The sequence below is a fragment of the Stomoxys calcitrans genome, chromosome 5 (assembly GCF_963082655.1).
Source record: "Stomoxys calcitrans chromosome 5, idStoCalc2.1, whole genome shotgun sequence".
NCBI lineage: Eukaryota > Metazoa > Arthropoda > Insecta > Diptera > Muscidae > Stomoxys > Stomoxys calcitrans.
The window spans coordinates 153,878,799-153,900,292 of record NC_081556.1 but is presented as its reverse complement, the minus strand read 5'-3'; the positions used below and the strand labels follow the sequence as shown (position 1 = coordinate 153,900,292).

Here is a 21,494-nt window from a genome sequence, read left to right as displayed (position 1 = left end):
CAGTATTTTATTTGGAAGGGTCATATTACAATTATAAAGCAATAATTAGTACGTAGACAGAATTCGGGGGGAGGGGGGTGGGGGTTCCGATTGCACCCCCCATCTCCCCCTCCGTTGTCTACGTCCCTGCTATACCGTGGTTATGGACCAATTTGGCTGATATTTGAAATATATGATGAAGGTCATAGTAAAATGTCATCCTATACAATTTCGGAAAAATCGCATAAGAATTGAGCCATCTATGATACAACGACAAATCGCACAGTGGGAGAAATTGAAAAAAAAAACTAATAAAAAATATGCCGTGTGAGAACGGGTAGAGATATCTCTGAAATGGTTATAGCTGAGGTGCTAGAGAAATGGTGTGCAAATTTTCAAGGCCCTTGATTACCCGGGCGCCTTTTAGCAGGCCCCTAAAGTTTGTAACCTTGGCATTTCGAAAATTTGTTTGGCTTGCCAAATCTTTGTTTATGTTTTTTTCTTGCTGGATAGTGCTCGAAAATTCCTACTAAAAAGTCCACTTGAGGTCTACAATATCTCCACTAGTTTGGGGGATATTTGACTTTTAATTCTTTTTTTTAGAATCTTGACCTAGACCTGTTTCGCATTTTTCAATTTACGTAACCATTTGTGGTTCGATTTTCATTTATATGAAAGATTTGGATTCGTGACAAAATTTACAACGTTACTGCAAAAATTCTTAGATATAGAAGATATATCATAACATTTGGGCCACTTGTATCGGACAGTATTCATTGATATAAGAGAAGTATGAAATTTGGAATGGTTAGAGCTGAGGTGTTAGCTAGATCGCGTGCAAAATTTCAAGGCCCTAGCTTGCCCGAATGGCTTTTGTCTGGCCCCTAAAGTTGGTCATTTCGGTATTTCAAAAATTTGTTAAGGCTGCCAAATCTTCGTTTGTGATCCGAGATAACTCAATAATATTTTCTGAGTTTGCAGAAAAAAATGTCATTAAGAAACTAAAAATAAATTCTGTCCGATTTTTTTTACAAAAATCCTAAGTTCTAACCATTCCAAATTTTCAAGACATATATCTCACATTAGTTTTTTTTTTTTTATTTTCTCCCACTGTGAATTGGTTTATAAGGGAGCTATATAAGGCAATGGACCTATTCGGATAATATGTGTTACAGCTATTGTTATTTAGTATTAAGGGCTCATAACAAGCCGATTGGAGGCTTAGGTGTATGCTCATAGTGGCAAGGAACGGATTAACCCTCCGAACCTTCTTTTCAACCTAACCTAAATTTACCTACAGCTATTGGAGGTCATTGTAAAAGTCATGATACAAAATTCCTACCAAATCGGATAAGAATGTCGCCCTCACGAGACTCAGGAAATATAATCGGGCGATTGGTTTATGAGGGAGCAATATTAGATTACAGACCCACCTATTCGGACCATACTTGGCATAGCTATTGGAAGTCCTTGACGAAATTTCAGTCCGATTGGTTAATAATATATCCGTTATGAGATTCGGGAAGTATAATCAGGAGATCAATCATCGGACTATATCTTGATATAGTCCCCAAACAGACCGATCTGCCGATCTAAGGTCTTAGGTACATTAATGCTGCATTTATTATGCGATTTTGTTGAAATTTAGGACGATGAGTTGTGTTAGCCCTCTCGGCATCCTTCTTAAATACCGTCCAGATTAAGATATAGCTGTCATATAGACCGATCTCTCGATGTAGGGTCTTGGGCCCACAAAATGCGCATTTATTGTCTGATATCGCTGAAATTTGGGACAGTAAGTTATTTTAGACCCCTCGACATCCTTATTTAATTTGGCCTAGATAGGTCCAGATTTGGATATAGCTGTCACATAGGTCGGTCTCACGATTTAAGGTCTTGGGCCCATTATAGGCGTATTTATTGTCCGATTTTGCAGAAATTTGGTATAGCGAGTTGTGTTAGGCTTATCGACAATCCTGTTCAATACGGCCCAAATCGGCCTTGATTTGGATATAGCTGCCATATATACCGATTTCCCGATTTAAGGTTTTAGACCCATAAAAGATGATTTAGTAACTGATTTTGCTGAATTTAGGCACAATCAGTTGCGTTAGGCCCCTTGACATTCGTACCAAGTATGATTAAGATTTGGCTTTATTTGGATATAGCTGTCATATGTACCAATCTCCCGATCTAAGTTCTTGGGACAATAAAAACCCATTTGTTACTCGATTTCAGTGAAATTTCCACAGTGGGCTGTGTAAGGCATCTCAACATTCGTGTTCAATATGGTTCAGATCGGTCTATACCGATCTCCCGATTTAAGTTCTTAGGCCCATAAAAGGTGCATTTTTTAGCCCATGGATGTGGCACAATGAGGTGTGTTAGACCCTTACATAGCCTTATTGAATATGGTGGAGATCGAACTATATTTAGATATAGCTAATATGGATTCATAGATGATGACGAGAGGTTTTAAATATATATATCCAAAGTGGTGGGCATCCAAAATTCGGCCCGCCAGAACATTATGCCTTTTTAACTTTTTCATGTTCAACATTTTTTTTATTTTAATTTTTCTAAGGTATTTTGTTTTTTTTTTTTTTTAATTTCTATGAAAAAAAATAAATGCTCATAATAATGAAAATACGAAATGTCATTAAAACCGAACAAGGGAATTGAGGGTCAAGAGTAATGATTTAATTGGACTCTGAAATCGATAATTGTGCACAAAATCAATATACTGAAGACTAAAAATTGTTTAAACTAGTCTTTAAATATCAAATCATTAATTTTTTGGAATATTTTTTTAAAAGATTGATACAACGATTGGCTTCTGGGGGCAATTTGTTGGTAATAATAAAAAAACACATACTGGTGTAGATATTTGAAAAAAATTAAGATTCGCCAAAGTTTTTGCTTGAAAATAAAAAAAATAAAACGATCATTAGCATAGAAAATATGTTGAGAAATATAAATATCCTCAACATCCATATAGACAAAAGATTTTAAACACAAATTTGAATCATTTATTATATTGATAATAGACATTAATAATAAAATGAAGATGTGTAGGGTTCTACACAAATTAACACTTATTTTTATTTCATTAAAAACAAAAGACTTAAGACACAAACTTTGCATATACCTGTTAAACATTTAACTCTAAAGAAAAAATCATTCATCAATCATCAAAAAATAATGATATTTTAATTTGAGATATTTTATCAATAAAATAGCACCATAACAAGTAATTTGTAATAAATCAACTGTAAATTTCACATAGCTAAAAGCCTTATTGTAATTTAAATAAAAAATCATTAAAAAAAAACAACATAAAAAAACCGCAAATTTTTATAGAAAATTGTGCCGACTTGACCTAACTTAAAGCAAAAAAGCCTTATGAGAGAAAACTGGCATGCGTTTCTCAGCTATGAACCCAAATAAACTAGAATCTACAAAAAAAATACTTTGACAAACCTTTAGCTTGAGTACACTTCAAAAATAAAATACAAGAGACTTAAGACACACAAAGTTATTAAAATTACTTCGATTTTAACAAGAATTTTCCACCTAGATATTTGAAACACTATCTTACTTGCTTTCGCTACTTCTCAGGCTTCAAAACTACTATGGTTATGGTTAGTAATGTCTCTGGCTAGTTTAAAGTTGCAGTGTTGATCACAAATGTTCATCATTACAATGAAGCACACAGAAAAAAATAAAAATCGGTTTCAATCAAGAAATTCACTGATACAATAAATTTTTTTATTGAAACTGTTTCAATCACGAAAATGATAATATCAATCACCATATCTCAATATCGACCCATCTGAACCATATACGACACAGATGTCGAAAAGCCCAACACAAGTCACTGTGCCAAGTTTTAGCGAAAACGGATTATAAAAGCTCCCTTTATGAGACCAAGACTTTAAATCGAGAGATCGGTCTATATGGAAGCTATATTCAAATCTGGACCAATCTGGGCGAAATTGCAGAAAGTTGTCGAAAAGCCTAGCGCAACTCACTGTCCCAAATTTCGGCGACATCGGACAATAAATGCGCCTTTTATGGGCCCAAGACCTTAAATCGAGAGATCGGTCTATATGGCAGCTATATCCAAATCTGGACCGATCTGAACCAAATTGAAAAAGGTTGTCGATTAGCCTAACACAACTCATTGTCCCAAATTTCAGCAAAATCGGATATTAAAAGCTCCCTTTATGGGACCAAGACTTTAAATCGAGAGATCGGTCCATATGGCAGCTATATCCTAATCTGTACCAATTTGGGCCAAATTGCAGAAAGTTGTCGAAGAGCCTAACGCAACTCACTGTCCCAAATTTCGGCGACATCGGACAACAAATGCACCTTTTATGGGCCCAAAACCTTAAATCGAGAGATCGGTCTATATGGCAGCTATATCCAAATCTGGACCGATCAGGGCCAAATTGAAAAAGGATGTCACAGGGCCTAACGCAACTTACTGTCCCGGATTGCAGCAAAATGGGATAATACATGTGGCTTTTATAGGCTTCATACCCTAAATCGGCGGATCGGTCTGAATGGGGGCTATATCAAGATATAGTCTGATATAGCCCATATTCGAACGTAACCTATGGACCAAAAAAGAATCTGTGCAAAGTTTCAGCTCAATATCTCTATTTTTAAAGACTGTAGCGGGATTTCAACAGACAGACGGACGGACATGGCTAGATCATCTTAGATTTTTAGGGTGATCAAGAAAATATACTATATAGATCGGAAATGGATATTTCAATGTGCTGTAAACAGAATGACAAAATGAATAAACCCCCATCCTTTGGTGATAGGTACAAAAATTGCATATTCAATTAAAAAATTTTCAATTAAAAAAATTATGGAATTTTTAATTAATTTTTAAATTGATCCAATGATTGAGATTTTTGAAACTGGATCAATTAAAAAATTTATTGAAATTTTTCGAAAATTCCAATTAGTTTCTATATTTGGTACACAGAACATGAACTTGAGGTGGGTTGCATGGAACCCTCCCGGGGGTTCTTCAAAATATTTTTGGTGTCGAGTAGGTGTCGGCCCTATAGATTGTTTGTTGTGCACTGAGGTGACAGTCCTTGGCCGATGAAGGGCTTCATTGGGTTAGTCCCGCTGTCATGGTATTGCAGTAGATTTGCCGAAAGATGGGACGCATGGGTCTTTGAAATCCTCCCTTTTATATTTTAGGGGACCAAATAGCCTTGAATTGAATTTACTTAAGCACCATATTTGAAACATTTTTAAGATTCGATTAAAAAATTATTAAATCAATTAATTTTTTAATTGAAATTTATAAAATTTTCAATCACGATTGGGATTAAAAAATTTTCAGATTCAATTAAAAAATTAATTGAATCAGTTAACTTTTGGTTAAAAATGGTAAAAATTTCAATTACGACTGCAATTGAAAAATGATTGAATCAATTAAATGTTAATGCCAGTTTGGACATACAACTAAGCCAGTAATTGGCTTATTGTGCGCTCTAAAAACTATAAAGTAACCTCTAAAGAGAAAATGTCAAGTTTGGAACTCCGTGCTACCTACAAAATCCTTAATTGTTTTCAATACCACTCCCCTAATTTGTTTTATGTTTGGTATTGTGTCTCCACGTAAGTGCCGGTATCTGTTGGACGCAAAAGCCGCGCAATGACAAGGGAAATGCTCCAACGTCTCATCATTTTCCCCGCATGCCCTACACATGCTATCACTTGCTGCACCGATTTTACATAAGTGAGCTCATAGTCCTATGTATCCGGTTATGATACCAATAGCTCGCTGAACTCTTTTTACTTCCTTTCAATAATAGCCTCGCCTTCTCATATCTCAGTCCCTGGATTCTCAAAGTAGACCCCCAGGCTCTGTCGTCTCTGTCCATCCATGTAACTAGGGTTCTGCCAATCCAATACTCTGCCGCTGGCAGCAGTGACTCCCACTCGACCTCAAGGTTCAAGTATTATAACTTAGTGCATTCGTTTGTAACACAAAGAAGGAAGAGAGAGGCCTATTGATAAGTATACCGATCGACTCGGAATGACTTTCTGATTCGATTTAGCCATGGCCCTCTGTATGTCTGTCTGTCTATACGCCTGTCCATGTTAATTTGTGTACCAACTACAGGTCGCAGATTTCGTCCGTTCGTCTTCAAATTTGGTATAGACAGGTTTTTCGGCCTAGAGAAGAAGCCTATTAAAATTGTCAAAAATCGGTTCAGATTTAGATATAGCTCCCATATATATGTTCGTCCGATTTGCAGTAATAATGCAATAAAATGGTCAATTGTTAACCGATTCTCTCGAAATTTGGCAGGAAGGATTTTCTTATGATTTTCAATATTACTGGTGAAGTTCATGGAAATCGCTTTAGATTTAGATATAGCTCTCACCTATATATATCGCCCGATTTTTACTCCCAGAACCACTGCAAGCACATTTATTGACCAATCTTCCCAAAACATTGTACAACGCTTTCTTCGATGACTTTCACAATATCTATAAAGTTTGCTCGAAATCGGTTCAGATTTAGATATAGCTCCCATATATATGTTCGTCCGATTTGCAGTAATAATGCAATGAAATGGTCATTTGTTAACCGATTCTCTCGAAATTTGGCAGGAAGGATTTTTCTTATGACTCTCAATATTACTGGTAAATTTCATAAAAATCGGTTCAGATTTGCATATAGCTCCCATATATATGGTCGTCCGATTTGGAATAATACAGGAATAAAATGGTCATTTGTCGATCGATTGCCTTGAAATTTGGTAGGAAGAATTTTCTTATAACTCCCAATATTACTGGTAAATTTCATAAAAATCGGTTCAGATTTGGATATAGCTCCCATATATATGTTCGTCCGATTTGGAATCATACAGTAATAAAATGGTCATTTGTCAACCGATGCTCTCGAAATTTGGCAAGAAGGATTTTCTTATGACTCTCAATATTATTGGTGAATTTCATAGAAATCGGTTCATATTTGGATATAGCTCCCATATATATGTTCGTCCGATTTGCAGTAATACAGCAATAAAGTGGTCATTTGTCAACCGATTCTCTCGAAATTTGACAGGGAGGATTTTTTTATGACTCTCGATATTACTGGAGAGTTTTATAGAAATCTGTTCATATTTAGGTGTAGCTCACATATAGATATATCGCCCGATTTTCACTCCTAGACCCACTGCAAGCGTATTTATTGACCAATCTAGCCAACATTTTGTACAGTGCTTTTCCCGACGACCACCACAATATCTAAGAAGTTTGCTGGAAATCAGTTCAGATTTAGATATAGCCCCCATAGCAATAATGGGCTCATTTGTTAACCCTATTTATTACAGGTTGCACATATTTGCTCTAAATTTGATACGAATTGTTTAAAACCCCATTTGAAAACATCCGTCGAGGTCTATCAAAATTGGACATAGCTCTCACTTTGTACCTATAGGGTATGTGTAGAGTATTATATAGTCGGCACTGCTCGACTTTTGCCTTTCCTTGTTGGTTTCAATGTAAGTTAGTAACGTACAGCCAATACATACAAGTAAATATTCACCAAGTCTGTGATGCGAAAACGCAACACCTGTCTAAAATGGCTTTATATACAAGTATATCCTTATCCTATGGTGGTGGGTGTACAAATTTTGCCAAGCAACGTATTTAAGGGGAAATTCCCCAATGGGAAATATTTAAAATAATAAATATTCAAGACCAGCCTCATATAGTCAAGTTGCCTTGACGCATAATTTCTTTCAGTGCACAGGTAGACAATCTCTTTAGCCTCGCATGAGTCTATATGCAATGTCTGTCTTGTGTTCTTCAAGTGCTTGCAATGATTCAAATGTTTTTTTTTTTTTGCTTTGTGTATTTCGTCTATTCAGTTTTTTTTTTCTGCTTCAATTGTTATGTTCTAAACAAACACACAGAATATACCAAAAGCCAAATATTGTAAGTTCTCAAACTTAAGAGTTATGATACGAGACTAGGGTTACGAGCAAGAAAGGTATGTGTAGTTGGGTTGGAGTACAACACGATAAACACAACGAGTACGGTACTCCATACACAATCAACCACATAAAGTGCCAAGAAATGTCTGATAGATGAAATAGCAAAAAATAAAAACAAAACAAAAAAAACAACAACAAGCTAGGAAAAAAACTAAGAATAAAAATTTATTCGTGTTCAAATATGTTTTTTTTTCTTTCCATCTTTCTATCAAATAAAACAGAAAAAAAACAAAGACAAGGAAAGGCCTGAAAAAGGTTCAAATTCAATAAAAGATCTGACAATAACACAACACGCATACTTGGCCACAAACACAAAGCTATTTAACACACACACACACACGCTCGTATAAATACAAATTTACTCACTCACTCAATTCCCCAACAAATGAAACAGAGAACCAAAAGCATAACAAACGTTGGAGCATAATCACGCTGCCTACAGCCATAGGCCACAAAGAGACAATCAAATAAACATGGAGCACAGTCATCGAACAAAAACAATAATAGCACCACAAAAGTGCGCTCTCTTTGCCAGGCTATTGTAAAACAAACCATGATGATGATAATGAAGCTAAAATAAACGACACAATACATACAGAGCAGCACACAGACAATACCCATACCAAGGCATTTGCTGCTCATTTGCCTCATAAGAATGCAATGATGCTGTGCTCAATTTAGTCTTAGCACAAAGCGCCATAGCACTCACCACAGACACAAACAAAGACAGCTTATGTGTCTTGGCGAGAGCATCCATGGAGAGCCTCTATGTTTCAAAAAAAAACACAAAAACATTCAGCATCATATCTACACACTAATTGGAGAGTGTAAGAGCGAGAAAAATATTGCAAAATAAAGTATTCGATGCTGGTGCTGTGCCGTTGTTTGCGTTTTCTTGCTGGCCATAAGTGTTGCACGAAGTTAAGTTGTGTTAAGCCAGCCAGCCAAGTCAAGAAAAGCAGACAAAAAATAAGCACGAATGCAAGATCAGATCACCTTTTGAATGCCTTATGCAGACCTCCATGCCATGACATACCAACAAAACCTAGTCTGAAAGACACGAGAAGCACGAGTACCGCTCCCCCATGCCGCACACTGCACAATGCACACTGGTTAAAGTTTATGGCACTAAAATTATTTTAATGGAACATAACCAACGAAACAATAAAAATAAAGATATTTGATTACATTCTCAGGCTAGAGAATAAAAGAAAATAAATCAACCTTTAAATGACAAAACAAAAGAACGACAACTGCAGAATGAAACACAAAATTCGCAGAAAAGACTATTTAGTGCTAAAGAGAATGATACCCAGAAAAAAAATCGTCAATTAAAAATAAAGAGTTAAAAATTCAATATAGAAGATAACAAGAAACAAATCAAAAAAAACACTGATTGTCCGGGCCGAACTATAGATATCAACAACTATCGGATATATATTGTAGATATACTAGCTGGGCAGGGCCCGCTCCGCTGCGCCTTCTTTCATTCTCTTATTTTATCTAAGCGCTATACGGTCACATTAGGAAATAAGTCGTGTTTGGGGATGCTGGTACGGCCTTTCAAATATTTCGCGCTAATGTGGATACTATATTGGTGCTCTCTTCTCCCAAATGCTCTGATTTTGTGCTCTGGTCTCAAATACCTTTCATTTGAATCCCACATTGTCATTATTGGTTTATATTCCATTTGCCGGGCTGGTGGCTATAGAGGTGGGGCTGTATTTAAGTTATTATAAACAAACTAAATTTCGCCTTAATCGCCCTACCGATCACGGAGATCTGGCGTTTTTGAAAATTAGGTAAGCGGAGGGTCCGCCCATTAAAGTTTGAATGTAAGATCTCTTGGATTTGGTGGAGAATTGGAGAAGCCAAACTCTTTGCCCCGATAGTGGATATCAGATTCATTCTCCACTGCCAAAACCCCACATTGGAGCTACATATTGCTAAACTCAGTATATATGTGTGGTTTATGGGGAGTTTATGAGGTGAGGCGTCTCTGAAACACTTGGCCATGAAACAGATACAGATTTCAGCCCCTTTTCGCCATAATACACAAATATGTCCAGTTTGAAGGGTATGCAAGGTGGGGCGGCCACCCACGTACTTAGCCCTGAAATAATATCAGCATCGTGCTCTACTCTCAAATTTCCTTAATTTGAGCCCCAATTGCCATTGGTTTAGGGGGAGTGTATGGGGTGACACGACACCTAAACATTTGGCCTCAAATTGGATATCAAATTATTTATCGCCGTAGTAGCCAATCATGACCGGTTTGAAGGGAGTTTAGAGGCGGACCCTGAAATAATATCAGCATCGTGCTAAAGCACGATTTTCTTTGAGCCCCATAGTGTCAAACATTTTGAAGGAGGGTGTCAAAATATTCAGGGCTAGGGTGTTTCGTTCAGATTCACATTTATTAATTTTTTTGTTTTGATTATCTACATTCAAAATCATATTTCAAAGCGACCACAACTCGGATACCACATTCTTAAAGATCCGCAGGTCCTCCTGTGTCCATCCCAATTTTAAGGGTAAAAAGTGTACTCTACTATCAAAGACCTTTTTTTCTGTCCTATTCTATCCTGATCGGCCTTCATATATTATTTCATATTATTCATATATTATTTTTAATTCCTTTTTTGGGTTGGATAGGGGGAGGGGGATTGCCCTCTGACTCGTCATTTGAGTACAATATATTATCGGTCATTCTACATGGCAGTTTGGCGTTATAATTATTGGGAGGAGAGGGTTGGTCCCCCCGACGCTAAGAATCAAACGATAATTTATTTGTATATTTTATTGTCGCGATCTAGTGTCCTGCGAAATTGTAGGACGTGTCCCAGATACTTGAATCCTTATGCCAACATTAGATTCGAAATATACTGTCATAGACCTTTCTTTTAATTGACACATAATCCACACGTCCTATTGAAGGGTATTTAATGGGTAGGCCGGTCTCAGCCTCCGTCCTAATTGTGCATGCCAGATTCGTAGTCGGGTGCCAAAGACCTTTCATTCGATACCCATTTTACATTTATGCCCGTTTTGGGTTTTTTTGGTTTGGGTAGGCCCCCTAAACACTTTGGACCAAATTCTTATAACAGATGTGTACTCAGCTTCCAAATACCTTTCGTTTGATACCCATCGGTAGACATGTTCTGTTGAAATGTTTTGGGGGGGTGGAGAGGCGCCTCAGACACCAAGGAATAGACTCTACCTTTAAATAGCTTTCATTTGATATCCATACTTTCCCAATCGGTAAATTTGTACTGCTGGGAGGTTTGGGTGGTTGATTTTTGGGGGTGGGAGCCCCCCGACACTTAGGGTAACATTTTAATGCCAAGTTTGTACTCTAATCTCAAATACCTTTTATTTGATACCCATATTGCCCAAAGCGGTGAAAGAGTCCAATTGGGGCTTTTTTGGTGGTGGGAGAACCCCCCGAAACTTAAGAATGACCTTTGTATACCAAATTCGTACTCTACTCTTAAATACCTTTCATTTAATACCCATATTGTCCCAGTCGGTGTACATGTTCGTTCGGGTGGGTTTTGAGATGGGGCGTTCCCCCAGATTATTTGACCCGAAAATTGTTTACCAATTTCATGTTTTTGGGATACCATAAGGTGGCATACAAAATTTCACTTAAATCGAGGCACGCATCTCCGAGATCTGGCTTTTTGAAAATTGGGATATGGGGGAGGGTACGCCCCCCCCCCCTACGGATAATTAGCCGAGACATTAACCGGGAATGGATAAAATTTGAAAATTAATACATCTCAGGGAATTTTGGGCGGATATTAGAATATTTGGTACCCAAAGAAAGCTTAAAACTTTCTAGCTATTGAAAAGCTGATTTTATGCCCTTAGCTTTCCAAAGATGGAGGCCAACGTAGCGCAGGGGCCAGCATGTCTACCTATGACGCTGAAAGCCTGGGTTCGAATTCTGGCGAGAACATGATGAAAATTTTCAGCGGTATTTATCCCTTCCTTATGCTGGCGACATTTGGGAGGTACTGCACCATTTGGTATGACAGCCATGTAAAAACTTCTCCACAAAGAGGTGTGAATCGGACAACACTCATTGATATGTGAGAAGTTTGCCCCTCTTCCTTAATGAAATGTTCATGGGCAAATTTGCAATTTGGTTTCCAGAGATATACAATTTTTTGGCAAATTCCACCCAGAGATGTCCAAACTGAGGTTCGAATGCCCATTCCGAAAAAATTTAATATCTCGATTTCTATGACGGCTTTTATGTGAACGTCACAGAAATTTTTGCCAAAATTTCATGTAAATTCATAGCTGTACATGAAGCTTTGGAAGTGAGATCAACTGTAACGTGTTCTTCTCACTTTAAGTTTTCTTTGGATACCGGTTTTTCGAAACCCGTCCAAAATTCCCTGAAATATAATAATTTAAGATTTTTGTTTAAATTTTATCCATTCCTGGTTCATGTCTCGACTAAACAACATTAACTGACATTTTTACAATCTTAACTACTTCTATCACAGTAGTTGTTGTTGTTGTAGCCACATTTTCATCTGTAGGAGGCGATACTCGTCGAGCTCCTGCAGGTGAGCAAGCTGGTTCATGTCTCGACTAAACAACATTAACTGACAATTTTACAATTTTAACTACTTCTACCACATTAGTTGTTGTTGTAGCCAAATTTTCATCTAGATGCGGCGATACTCGTCAAGCTCCTGCAGGTGAGCAAGCTCGTTCTGGTGCAAGGGACCGATCGCCGCGGGAATAGGGTTATTTAAAGGCGCCAATAACCCACCGTGTCATATGGAGCATCATAGACACTCAGTATTTATGAAAGAGCCGGTGCCGCGCGGCCTCTAACTGAGACTCCGCTCGATACTGCTGATTGTTCGCGACTGCTGTTGCAGCTACTCCGTATGGAGCATTCCACTATCAGTAACCTGTGGACGCGCCCGGTAGCTCGGAGCTTAGCTTCTCGTGACAGCAATGAACACCATACAGATTGGACCTCAATGGTCCTGCCTATGTGGTGCTCACAGATATCCCGTTCCAGGATAATAGTCGTTGTACAGAGTACAGCCCTATGTTAAAATCGTTTTACCCGCTTTGGGGCTAAGATTTGGGGTTTTACGGGTTTCATTACCTCTAACCTTGGATCGGCATCAGTTAATATACCAATCGGCGATTTACAATATTTACCCCATTTCACCCCACTCAACTGCAGCGTTTCCTAAGAAGAAGAAAATTAACAGAACATTAACAGAACAGAACAGAACAGTCATTGGATCATTTTTTTTTCTTTTTTGTGAGGGCTACAACTCTTCGAAAACCTATTCTGGGGAAACTAAAATTATTCTGTTGGGTGGTTAGACCCCCACCCCTCTTCAGACTATGATTAAGGCAGCAGCCACACGTTATACCCCAGGTGAGGTCTAACTTCACGGCGCAGGCGGCTGGACTTAAAAATGAGTGTGTTCGGATTCGCCGCCTCTAGAATCTAACTATCAATAGGTGAATATTTGGACGTGTTAGAAACAGAAGGACAAGTGTTACCTACCACCAATATGACCTCAACTGACACTCGATTTGAAGTTAGTTAGCGAAAAAACTTCTGCAAGCCATTCACTAACAAAATTAGTTACAGACGAGTAGAAAGATAATGGTATAATCTAAGTAACATATTCTGCTAGAAGATATTAAAAGTTTACCAAGATAGCATTAATGTCTTCTCCATTCACTTGATTAAGTTCGATGTAGCCCACTGTGCAAAGCTTGCGTTTTGACTGGCCTCAGTACTCTTAATGCATACTTTTAAACACAGACACACACACACACACTGACACTCGATGTCAGTAACATGAAACAAAAAGATAGAAAAACGTTAACACATACTTTATGTTGTTGCCAAAGCAACAAAAACTTACAATTCGCGCAAAAAGTCAAAATCAGGCTGTTGTGGCTGTCACAGTGCTGCTGCTGCTGCTGCTGCTGGTGATGCTGCCTTCAGCTGAGTGCGCATTGGTATTGCAATGATCTCGTGGACCATTACATCCAAGAAGAATGAATGCATTTTAAATGCATTTAGTCTTAAACCCACACAGTAAGCAAACTCTCCTCGTTGCCAGATACAGGGTGCTGGCTTTAGGCATCGCGTGTGCTCCATGCAATATGGAAGGTGTTTACAAACAAAAGACTTAGGAAACAAACTTGCGGCACCCTCTACTTTAGGCATACGGCGACCACCATATACAAATATACAAACATACGATTCACTTCCCTGTATGTAAGTACAAATGTGTGTGCATGTATATGTATGTGTTAGTGCTTGCCTTTGCTATGGCTGTGTGTAATCAAACTTTCGAAAGTTCAACAGGAGTCTCAGCTTTACATTTTTTTAACGTCCAGCTCTTTGTTTTATACCAGAGGAGATAGAAAAAAAAAACACACTGCATGTAGATTTTGTATTCGTCCCTCCATGCCACACTTCAAGAGTGCTGAAAGACGTTTGAATTTGGCGGCGTTTGAGGGGATTTAGTCTTTTTACAATGTTCAATTAACTTTTATGGAAATTTATGAAGTTTTTGTTATTTGCAGACTTTAACACTTTTTTCTACGTCTCCCTTGTGGACCAGGCCAGAAGCGAAGAAGAAGAGGGTGGAATGAATTGACTTTTCTGACTTTGTCTTTCTTTCTCAACTTTCTCAAGACTTCTTTCACCCAATAGTTTTGTGGCACAATGGAATGCAAACTCAAATTATCAAAAAGTCTAAACCCAAGACCAAGAAAAGGAGTTAGAAGAGGAGATGTGGACAGAGAGCTTCACCAGCAGCAGCAGCATCACCATACCAAATTACAACAACAGCAACAATTGAGCCGAACATAACTTGGCAAAATAAATAAATAGTTACAACAACACACACTGGCAGCACAGAAGAAATGGCACAAATAATCCCCCAGCAACAGCAACAACATGCTCACCCGTACATCGACGAAAAATGTTTAATAAATAACTTGAAGCTAAACAAAGATCACAAGTCATACATGTAGCAGCATAGTGGCAATTAACCCATTAAGTGATGGCATGGTGGTGGCGCATGTAGAGGGAGGCAATTATGAAAAAACTTCATAAATCAGCATTTTTAATTAAAAACCGTAGAAGCCATTTGCTTTGATCGTTTTGTTCATTGCAAATGATGGGCACAATTTGAAAAATGCATTTTCAGAGAGATATGTGGGTATATGTGGCAAAACACAATTATGGAAAAATTAATTTCAAAGATATATGACATATCCACCTGTGAGGTAGCGAATGGATATTTCAATGATTCCATAGTTTACATGATGCTAATTAAAATGCAAGTGTTGGGCTTTGCGGCTTAACCAACTTTCTTGAAATTTTAACATATAAAGAAGTTTAGTCACCCGGCGCAGGTAGGGTACTTCATTTAGTGATATCTGCGAGGGAGGGACGGACCCTCCCCCTAACTACAAAAACCCCATATCTCGGAAATGGTTCTATTTATTTAAGTGAAATTTAGTGTACCACCTTATGGTAACCCACAAACACAAAATTGGTTTAAAAATTTGGGGTCAAATAACCGTGGGGGACGCCCTTCCCCAAAACCCACCCAAACGGACATGTTTACCGATTGGGACAATATGGGTATCAAATGAAAGGTATTTAAGAGTAGAGTACAAAATTGATAAAATAACTCGACCTCACGTATAAGGGGGGAAGCCCGTTTCACCCCCAAAAACCGCCCCAAAAATTACATGCTTACCGATTGGGGCAATATAGGTATCAAATGAAAGGTAATTGGAAGTAGAATACGAAACTTATATAAAATTTTGGGGTCAAGTTTGATAGAACAACTCGACCTCACGTATAAGGGGGGGAAGCCCGTTTCACCTCCAAAAACCGCCCAAAAATTACATGCTTACCGATTGGGGCAAAATGGGTATCAAATGAAAGGTAATTGGAAGTACAATACGAAACTTATAAAAAAAATTGGGCTCAAGTCCCAGAGGCGATGTCCCACCCCAAAAATCACCCCCAAAGGGCATATAGGCCGATCAGGACAATGTGGAATTCAAACGATAGGTACTTGAGAGCAGACTACGAAACTTATATAAAAGTTTGGGATCTATTCCAAGGCGGGTCGCTTTGCACCAAATGGACATGTTCACCGGACGGGGCAAGATGGGACTCAAACAAATGGTATTTGAGAGTAGCATACGAAAATTATATAAAAATTTGGGTCAATTCCCATAAAGTCGCCCCACCCCAAAATTATATACCGTACACCAAATCGCAAAATATGGGATTCTAATGAAAGGTATTTGAGAGATACGAATAAGAATAACTTTCAAATTTGGACCATGTTAAACGAGGGCCGCAAACACTGTTGGATGCAGCGAAGCACACCGGTCCAGCTAGTAGTAAATTTGTACATGTGGGTTAAAGAATGTGTTGCTATATGGCCAGGCACGTGCCTTTGCCCAGGTTAGGTTAGATTTAAGTGGCAGTCTGCCATCAGACTCACTTATACGTTTTTGTCCATTGTGATACCACAAGAACAGAAAAAGGAAGATGCCTTCTAGTTTCAACCTTTGAACCATCCAGATCGCTTTAAAAAGTCCAATAACTTGCGAATTTTCACATCCGCTAAATCAGACAATTTCTCAAAGAAATGAGAACCTAAAGTGGAACTCCTTCTAACTGCTAGTGCGGGACACACACACACAGAAGGTGTTCTATACTCTCTTCTTCTTCGATGTCCTCACAGCTTCTGCAAAAGTCGTTGAGGGCAACCTTCAGTCTGTCAGCATGTTTTTCGATTAGACAGTGACCTGTGATGACGGACACAATGACTGAGCCTACTGTTCTAGCCAATGATAGCAAAGCTGTAGACCTCTTTAAGTCTAGATTAGGCCACATAGTTGTTGAATGCTCACAGCCCCTACTTTGTGACCATCTATCATTAGTTGTCCTTCGGGCCTGGTCCTGAAACTTTCCTTACATGTCGCTAGAGGCATACCCACAGATTGCAGTGTCCCTGAAATGTGTAGGATAGTTCCTAGTCTCGCAAGCTCATCCGCTTTACAATTCCCTGGGATATCTCTGTGGCCCGGCACCCAGAACAGGTGAATTTTGAACAGTTCAGCCATCTCGTTGACTGATCTGCGACAGTCGAGGGCGGTTCTTGCGTTCAGAAATACGTTCTCCAGAGATTTGATGGCTGCCTGATTGTCTGAGAAGATATTTATGCCAATCGTCGTAGTGACATTATATCTTAGACATTCCACCACTTCCTTTATTGCAAGGATTTCTTCTTGATACACACTGCAGTGGTCGGGTAACCTTTTCGATAGGACCAATTCTAGATCTATAGAGTACACCCAAAAGTCCACCTCAAGCAGAAACTGTCTTAGTGAAAAAGTTGGTAGACTTGGGACAATTTTTCTTTTTAAACCAGTAAGAAAAGGCAAAAGTCCGGCGATGCCGACTATTATATACCCTACACCTACCCTATAAATACAAAGTGGGAGCTATCTCCTATTCTCAACCAATTTTGATGGACCTCGCAGATGATTTCAGATGGGTTTTTAAACAATCCGTATTGAATTTAGAGCAAATATGTTTAAACTGTAATAACTACGGTTGAAAAATGACAACAGTTTTGCAAATTACCCTTAATCGAACGATCATATACATGGAAGCTATATCTAAATCTGAACCAATTTCGTCCAAACTTCTTATATAGTCTTTGAGGAAAGCGTTGTGTAAAATTTGGTCAATAAACGCGCTTGCAGTGGCTCTAGAAATGAAAATCGGGCGATACACATAAATGCAGCTATACCTAAATCTAAACCGATTTCTGTGAAATTCATCAGGAATGTCGAGAGTCATAAGAACAACAACAGAGATGAGGACTGGAGATGGCTTACGACTGGGCTAGACCTAGGAGTCTCAATGTTAACCCAGAGGAGAGGTTGATATCTGACAAGGTCCAATACTTAGAAGTAATTTTGGAAAGGAACGTACCGAGAAGGCTCCCAGACGATGTCCATTATGTAGGCGGCCCGCAGGCTCGAAATGGGGTCTTACACCGTGGAATGTTCAAAGGTTCTACAGAATCGTGATCAGACCAATACATACATGCAATAGGTTCTAAGAACATGTTGTCTTGATACAGGCGGGGCAATGAGGAGGACGCCTACTAGGTCACCAGATATCCGAGAAGGTCATACCATCGCGGATAGTCGAGGCGACGATAGAAAACCTGGAAGGAATGGAAGAGGTTTCCAATAGGATACCTGAGACGACACTTAAGGTCGAGTGCGAGACACTAATACCAGCGGCTCAGTCTTGGATTGACGAAACTCTGGTAGTGCCATCTGGTGCTACACGGATGGTCCACATTGAGAAACCTGGGACTGAGACCTGTTTCCGACTGTCTGACCAAAAGTCGGAACGACGAGGACGACCAGTGTGAACATCTTTACAGACAGTAAGCCCACCATCAGGCCAATAACAATCAATACTGTCTTGGAGTGTAAGAAGAAGATTAACGCCTACTCTGAGGATGGCATAAAACGCATTGTTTGGGTGCCGAACCGTAGTGGAGTAGGGGGGAATGAAAGAGCAGGCGATTTGGAAGTGAAGACCAGAGAACTGCCGTCAATAAACTTGATTCACCCGAAGCCTTTTGGGGTGCATGCAGTCCAAGTTAAGGTCGTGAACGACGAACGTGCATGCCACATTATGGAACAGCGAAACGGTCGGTAGTATGGCGAAAATACTGTGGGGAGATCTGGATCGTGAAAAGACGACGATATAAGTTCAGCTTAGGTTAAGTTGAAAAGAGGGTGCGGTTATGTATCCGCCCCATGCCACTATGGACATTAACCTAAGGAAATAAGAAAGAGGTCAGTATAGCTTTCGGTATCTTAAAGGGACACATAGGACTACGAGTGATAGCATAGGTAGAGCATGTGGGGAAGATGATGAGATGTTGGAGCATTTCCAATGTCATTGCCTGGCCTTCGCGGCTAACATACACTGGCACTTACGTGGGGACACAAAAGAAGATATGAACCGCCGTAGGGGCGTGGTATGGAAAATAATTAGGGATTTTGTTAATAGCACAGCATTTCTGATTTACATTTTCATTTTCGGGTTACCTTTTAGTATTCAAAGCGCACAATAAGCCGATTACTGGTTTAGGTGTATGTCCATAGTAGCGTGGGGCAGATTAATATCCGCATAAATATCCAGAATTGCGTATTGAGCCCGTACGAGACTCAATTTTTATCTGAATGAGCTGATATTTTACACGTGGTGTTCCGAAATCATTGTGGTGGGTTCCCAAGTTTCCGCCCGGCCGCACTTAACAAGCTTTTACTTGTAGTGGTTATCTTGGATACACATATATATGGGAATATGGAGATTGGGAAATCTTGGTCCCAAATATATAAATAAATGTCTTATAAAATCCTGTAAATCGAATTTCATCTAAATTGGTGGACAAACAAGCGCTCCGTTTCCCAAGTAGTAAAGTCGGGAAATTCGGTTTATGTGAGTACTTTTTCATAAGGTGTAAAAAGTTTGCTTTGAAATACTCTCAAAGAGATTAGAATTTGTTAACAGAATACAAAGCAAAAGACTTAGAAAACCAACTTCATTGACTATCCCCTATACTCAGTCAGAAACAAGGAGCGAGAGAGAGAGAGACATATGCACTCATAATCTTTTTATATAAGAAAAGACTTAAGAAACAAACTTTTTTAAAAAGTTAAGCCTGCACATTTTCTAAGTCAAAAGACTTAGCAAACGAACTTAATCAGAAACAAGGAGCCATTGAGCGAGAGAGAGAGAGAGAGAGACACAAATGACTATTCCATATACTCAGTCAGAAACAAGTAGCGAGAGAGAGAGACAAATGCTTTGAGAGTCTTTGTATATAAGAAAAGACTTAAGAAACAAACTTTTTAAAAAGTTAAGCCTGCACATTTTCTATGTCAAAAGACTTAGCAAACGAACTTCATCAGAAACAAGGAGTGAGTGAGCGAGAGAGAGAGAGACATATGTGCTCAGAGTATATTGCATGCAAAGACTTAAGAAACAAACTTTTTGAAACCGTAAGCCTGACCACGAACAATGGGCACCAGAAAGACTTAAGAAACAAACTCAATTTAAAGAGCCATAAGGTTATGGGCGTTTAAAGGGTTAAACATATGGTTTGATTTTTTTTTGTAATACCACGATGGTGAGGTAAAAAATAAAGAAAAACGCAACAACAGCAACAGATATATTACTTTCAAACAATAACAACAAAAACAGTTCCGGCTTTATCGAAAAAGACTTCAACTACCTTTGGGATGGATAGATGGATGGATGGGAGAAGAGACGCAAGAAGATGAAAAAGTAACAAACGCACCATCAACAGCAGCAGCAGCAGCAGCCGAAGAGGCAATCAAATGGTAATGGCCAAAGAAGCAACAACAAAAAGTGGCGTAAACCACCATGCGCCAAACTAAGAGAAAGGGGCCCCAATATTGGTGGGTTATTTAGTATGTTGGCTGCTTGCTTGCTTACTAGCTTGCCTGGGTAGTATATAAAAATCACCATAAACAGCATGTTGTGGTTGTTGTTGTTGTTTAAAGCTTGTTTTCTTTGGAATATTCGTACAAGCCAAAAGCAAAAAGGAGGAAGAAAAAACCAACAGCAACAACAACCTCAGACATGTTTTAAGTTTGTTTTTAATGAATTTTGTTTTGTGATTTTGTTTTTATACATTTAAAAAAAAGAGCGCGCATTTTAGGACAAGCACAACAACAAGAGCAGCCATGGAATTTGTTTTTAAACAAAATAACTCCCCTCCTCTTTAAAGCGGGGTGGTGCTCTGAATTGCAACAAATTTGCAAAAATAAAAAGAAGTAATATTTGGAGAAAAAAGTAAATAAATAAATAACTGTAGTTAACAAAGGAAAAACTTACGTAAGCTTAATAAAACCATAACAAATATTAGAGGTGGTGGTGATAATGATGATGACGGAGTTGCTTCTTCTTTGCCTTGAAAGCAAATGTTGTTGGTAGCTGCTTTGAGGGGGTTGGGTGAGTGATGGTGGTGGTGGTGGTACAATAAAACAATGAATGTTTTGATGATGATTGCTGGCTTTGTTTCGTTTCTTTTTTTGTGGTGAATTATTGTGAATTAAATATTCAATACTTGCACTAATTTCAAATACTTTTCGTTTCGAAATTTTTCTTATATTCTTTTCTTTTTGCTTAGGCAGAAATATAATGAAAAACTTTTTATATCACTTGTACGCTTTTGTGTCGAGAAGAGAAGATATGGTAGACGACACTTTTTCATTTGATACGATTTCCTTTGCTTTCTGTGACTTTTTGTGGCGCTTGTGAAGGAATATGGCAAACTTTTTTCCTCTAATTTTCTTTTTGTTGTTTGGGAAATT

The 21,494-nt window shown here is 38.5% G+C and overlaps 1 protein-coding gene across 5 annotated transcripts in view; it reads right to left on the bottom strand.

Moving 5' to 3' along the window:
• Window positions 1-21,494, bottom strand: part of LOC106094415 (protein grainyhead) — a 467,628-nt gene that overhangs the window by 379,475 nt on the left and 66,659 nt on the right. For 4 of the 5 annotated variants that reach the window (XM_059370612.1, XM_013261660.2, XM_059370615.1 and 1 more), the window contains exon 1: window positions 21,016-21,101. The exons of the other annotated variant lie outside the window; for it this stretch is intronic. The gene's annotated coding sequence lies outside the window, so the exon portion shown is untranslated. Of the gene's footprint in view, window positions 1-21,015; window positions 21,102-21,494 lie in introns of those variants that run through there. 5 annotated transcript variants of the gene reach the window in all.